A 5694-nucleotide genomic window follows, 5' to 3' on the forward strand; every position below is an offset into this window, starting at 1 on the left:
GGAGCGGCGGGCCGGGACTGAGAGGTGGCTGCGCGGGCGGGCCGGGAGGGCGCGTGGGGCGGGCCTGGAGGGCGGGGCGAGCAGCCTAATCTTTTGTCCTCTGTGTCCCAGCCCTTCCCGGAAGCGACGTCTTCCTAGAACCGCCGGCAGTGCGGCCGGGCGGGGAGGGGTGCAGGCGAGGGAGTCGGTTCCATGGTCTGCGGCTGAGGGCCGCTAAAGGAAACACCTTTGACAGATTTCCAAGAACTTTCCAGGAAAATGGGGCGGGGCTCCGCGCGCCGACCAATCGCAGAGCAGGAGGTGGAGCCGAGTGGTCACGCAGGGCCAATTACAGCGCTTGGACCCGAGGCTGACGTGACGAAGCCGGGTTGAGAGTGACCTAGAGAACATTAGGGAAAGTCCAGGTTGAAGAGGGCTAGGGAGGGGCAGGTGCTCTACCTACCGGAGCCCAGATTTCTTTCGGGCACTCCGCTTCGTTGGAGACAGGCCCCCTTATCTCTCTGTAGAACCGGTGGCAGCACGAGGGCGCGGTCACCGGCCTGTCCGCCCAGCTAGCGGCTCCTCCAAGGCGGTCTGTCTGGTGTGCGGGAGCCCCCTGTGGGCTGCACTTGGACCCCTGGACTCTGTTTCTGGGGAGGTGGGTGGCAAAGGGTGTGGTTTGGAGCGGGACATAAGCGGAGGGAAGGGGTACAGAGGGAGCACTCAGATACGAGCAGCTTCACGGGGGTCAAGTATGCGGCCACCACAGCCAAGAGGATCCAGGCGAGAACGTTTTCTCTGAGAGTTGGGGGACAAGGCACCATCCCAACCTTTGCACCAGGCAGGGCCATCCAGTCTCGGCCCCAGCCTGTCCTCTGGCCGGCCCTCCAATCAGGGAAGAAATGACTACCGACTTGAGGGGCAGGCAGGCCCCAAGCTCACCCCACAGGACAGTTCACATGTGTCTCTGGGTTGGTGGGTTCCCTAAAAACCCACCTGGGGGAGAGAGACCTGGAGCTCCAAACACCCAGAGATAAACTGAAGGTGGGGGGTAAAGGTAGAGAGAAGGATCAGTGACACCCCCTCCCATCTACATGGAGCACTTGATACATTTGATCCTCAACAGCTGGTATTACCCCCATTATGCTGAGCCCCAGGGAACAAAAGTCAGAAGCCCATGCTCCTACCCTTGATCCTCTCCACCTTTTCCCAGTTCACTGGACTTACCAGGGCACATCTTGAAAGACCATAGGGGCTGCGCACACCTCCTCTAAGTCCTTGGACCAGAAGGAGAGGGAGAGAATTGGAGAAGTGGCAGGGTCCACTCCCCGCTTCCAACTTCCCGGTGTGTACCCCCAGGTTCCCCAGAAAGAAGGTAAGCTTCAGGTCCCCTAGCAGGGATGACAGACTCCTGGCAGGGTCCAGAAGCCTAAATGGCAGTATCCAGGTTTTCCCTAGGGCAGACAGGGCTGAGCTTGCCCTGCCTGGGAGGGGATGGAAGACAGAAGTGGTCCAAAAGCAAAACCCCGTGAAACAGGGCAAAATGACAAAATAAACTGGTTAAGATGAGAAATGACTTCAGGAAACCCACTTCTCTGTAAATTTCCTGAAGGGAAGTTGAGCTTCAGTGTCGCCCCACCAGTCCTCCTGAGTAGGCCAGAAGCTGCTTGCATGGGGTGGAGATGGGTGTGGAGACCTCATTACCACTTTGATGGCTGGGACACCTGGAAAGCCCAGCATGGAGCCCCTGTATAAGGTGCCGTTTCTCCAGTAGGAACTGTCTACTGCTCCACATTACTATGAAGACAAAAGGGCTTCACAGCTGCCAGGCAACAGAGCTGGATTTGAACCTTGGTCCCCCTGGCGACAAATCCCAAGCTCTCTACCCCGAGATTGCCCTTTCCCTCTAACTGTGATTACTGTACTGAATGCTTACTATGTGCCAGATGCTCTCAGCAATTTCCAGCCCCATTCCATTGCCTAACTACTGCATATTGTCCCCTCTTTACAGGTGATAAAAATGAGGCATAGAGAGGGTAAAATATACCCTAGATCTCACAGGCCCAACCCTGTCCCCTACTTTCTCTCTAGGCTCCTATTATAAGCCAACTCCTAGACATCCTTCAGGATCCAACTTTCAGGTCCTCAGTGAAGCTTCCCTGCCTCCAGGACAGTCAACATCAGGGCACCACAGGTGTCCCCTTGAAAGCACCCCCTACAGAAGTCAGTGATTGTGCAGTTCTGTGTGTAAACTAAAGGACCCAAGGGTTTTGCCCTCCAACTGCCCTTTGTAAATTTGACAGCACTATGCACCTCCCCTGAATACTGGGAAGAGTGGTGTGCCTTTGTCTTACCTGAGGTGCCTGCCTGCCCCAGGTGTTGTGGGTCCCTCTGGCCATCTAATTGTCACCTCTCCTGCCCTGATTGCTGGGCCCACACTGCCACCCAGTGGCAATTCCTCTCATAGTTTCATGTGCCACATCTCCATGGATTCTTCCTTCCAGAAAAACCCCTCCCGTGCACCCGAGATTCTTGCTGCAGGATCTCTCTGCCCTTCACCACCCAGAACAGACACAAAATGGGTCATAAGAATATACAGCAGTGCCTTCCTCAAGGTCTGGCTCATTTAGTCTGTAAACTCACATGTGCAATCTCTCCTCTCCCCAAAGAATAGTCTACACGTCTACACGTGTGTGTATGTGTGTGTGTGTGTGTGTTGAGAGAGGGGTTTCAGCTGCCCCACCACCCCACCCAGGCACTCACTGGATTCCTTGGTCACTGTAAGCTGTTCCAAAGTTCTCAGCCCTCATCCCCTTGGACATACAGCTCTCATGGAGAGCTGTGTGGCAGAGTTTGCCACCATGTACCCACTTGCCCTGGCCCAGCCATCCCCAATACTGAATCCTCCCATCAATTTGCAGTGGCAGATGCTTGCTGGTTAAGATGAGAAATGACTTCAGGAAACCCAGGAACATGAGCAGCGAGGGGAAACCATGCATTCTGACTCCCCTGGGTCAGCTGCAGAACACGTGTGTATGATGAACCCATGTGAGGAACGTGTGTGTTTGTGTAAGCACTGGCCTTGGTATGGACACTGCAAGAGGAGAGACATTGTCATTCCTTACTTTTTACATTTCTATATGGTTCGAATTTATTATAACAAGCAAGTTTTGCTTATGCAATTAAAATTTTTAATAAAGAGAGACCAGTTCAAAAAATACAGATACAGAGTGCGCAGGCCACGTCGGAGCCAAGCCCAGCTGATCAGCCATGATCATGGATGTGCAGCTCGCCATCTTCGCCAACCTGCTTGTCGTTCTCTATCACTACATGGCCATGAACAGTCCCAAGAAGTAGGAAAGAAAATGGCGCTTTCTCCACCTCAGGTTTCCAGGGCATAGTCTGAGGCAATATGGAGCATGTGAGGGGCCTTCACCCTTCACTTCGTCCCTTCTACCCATCACAGTATACAAAGCAACTACACCTGGATTTGTCCAAACAACTTTTCTTTCCTCAAAGTCTTCCTTAACCCTATGGAACAAAAATCTGCCACTGAATAGGGCCCAGTATAGGGGCTACTTTCTTTTCTACTCCCTCCCTCCAATATAAAAATATAGATTTTTTTGTGGTCAAAAAAATACAAATACAAAAATGTTAGAACAATTGTAATCTAACTCCATTTTTAGAAAATAAGATAGCTCAGAGACCACAGCACACAGAGATGACCTTGGCTACGACAGGTGGCCAGCCTCCACCCTCAAGCTCTCTAGACCCCTGCTTATGAGTGGGGCCTTGCTTGTCCAGAATGAGATCTTGCTCAGCTTTGGGTTCACCTGGCTCAAATCAGTTGTCTCCATAGGAGAAGGAGAATCCTTCTCTAGTCTCCAAGCCTTCAAGCAGTGGTAGCTTCTGGATCAGAGGGCTTCCTGCAAGGCTCTGAGATCTTGGATCAGATTCTCAGGTGGGGCTCAAGGACAGGGGTCCTGGCTCCAGCTAGGCATAAATGTGTGTGTGTTGTGTGCATGTGTATGCCTGTGTATCTCTGTGCATATGTGCACATGTGTAAAAGTGTGATTGCATGTGTGTGAACATGTCTGAGAATGTGTACATGTGGATGTGGGAGTGGGGCAGGGAGGCACAGGAGAGGAAGGCATAGTTTGATGGTGAGAGCTGGGCCCTGGAGTTGTTTTTTGGGGGTTGGGATAGGGGCTGTGCCATGGTAGCTACTGACCTCAGGCAGGTCGCTTGACCTCTCAGGGCTTGTCACTTGTGTGTCTGGTCTCTGCACAGGATTGGTACTGCCTTCCCTCCTCCAGTCCCAGTGCGATCATGGGGTGCCCAGATAGAGCATCTACCCAGTGTCTGGTCCAAAAGAAGAGCTCAGTACGCTTAGTTGAGGCTGTCATCTGGGCTTCTGCTTTACTGAACCTTCCTAGCTTGAAGGTCGCTTCAAGGAGAGAGGGAAGAGCCCCTCACACCCTCATCCAGCTCAATGCCTGCACACAGAGGGTGCCTGTTCTCCTGGAGCTTCTGCCCAGTCATCCACGTGCACCCACATGCATGTGTGTGTTGGGGCTTAGGGGCAGGGAGCTCGCTGGGCCCCAACTCCGAAGCCAGAAGACACCTTTAGATACTTAGGTATACAGAGGAGTTACCTACGGGTGGGACAGAGGCCACGGTTCCTGCAGTCCTGCTAGTGGCCTGTAGATAGCAGCAGAGGCTCGCACAGGGATCCTGCCCCAAATCGCGTGTTCCCTGTCCCAAGTGAGCCACCTCTTTCGGGGCTGTGGGGCGAGAGGGAAGTGCAGGAGTAGTGCAGATTTGTCCAGGGAGACAGCCACACACTCTGCAGCTCTAGACAAGTTGTTTCCTCTAGGGGGTTCTCAGCTTCCTCATCTGTGAAATAAGAGATAACAGTCTGTGATGGGAAAACCCGTTCGAAATATATAAGGTAATCTAAGATGGGCTTAGAGTAGAGACCTAAATGTGGAAGGGAAAACCACTTAGCTAATAAAGAATATCTGTCACTCTGGTAGGAGGAGGAGACTTTTTAAACATGACACCAAAAGCTCTAACCATAAGGTGAAAAGTTGATGGATCTGACCAAAGGGGAATTCAGGATCTCTGGTCTTAGGACGCTGTATTCCAAGGGAATATGAGCAGGAGATGCACAGAAGGGTAGAGATGCCGGTGCTAGAGAGACGCGCAAAGCCACCAGGAGCTAGAGAGACACGAATCACAACAAAATTCTATTTCACTCTTGCGCTGTTGGCAAAAATTAAGACTTTAGATACGCTGGCGGTGGGCCACCACTAAGGAAGTTGCAAGCCTTACAGATTATACTGGAGGGCCTCCTGGCAGCGTGCAGAGAAAACACCCGACTCAAGGGGCTACCTGAGACTCCAAGAAAAACAAGACTTCCTGTGCTGCCACTTTCTTGGCGGCTGGTAAAATTCGCGGCTCTCACAGCCCACGCGGAACCCGGCTGCGCTAGCGCTGGGGTCTCCCCGGAGGCTGGCGGAGCCTAGGAGATTTCTGCACCCTGGAGAAGCCACGCCCCCTATTTCTGCTTCAGCTCTAGGTGGGCCCCGCCCCGCCCCGCCCCGTCCTACCAGGGCCCGCCTGGCCCTTTAAGGCTGACCAAGCCCGGCCTCAAGCCGGGGACGCGCGGGGGAGGGGAGCAGTCACGGGGGCAGGCGGCGGGTGACTCTCAGC

General features: G+C 53.4%; 1 pseudogene; it reads left to right on the forward strand.

Annotated features, from left to right (window-relative positions):
• The first annotated feature begins 3249 nt into the window (after nt 1-3249).
• LOC103077705 (dolichyl-diphosphooligosaccharide--protein glycosyltransferase subunit 4 pseudogene) lies at nt 3250-3336 on the forward strand (annotated as a pseudogene).
• The last annotated feature ends 2358 nt before the right edge of the window (nt 3337-5694 follow it).

This window comes from Lipotes vexillifer, unplaced genomic scaffold, assembly GCF_000442215.2.
Source record: "Lipotes vexillifer unplaced genomic scaffold, Lipotes_vexillifer_v1.1 scaffold500, whole genome shotgun sequence".
NCBI classification, from domain to species: domain Eukaryota; kingdom Metazoa; phylum Chordata; class Mammalia; order Artiodactyla; family Lipotidae; genus Lipotes; species Lipotes vexillifer.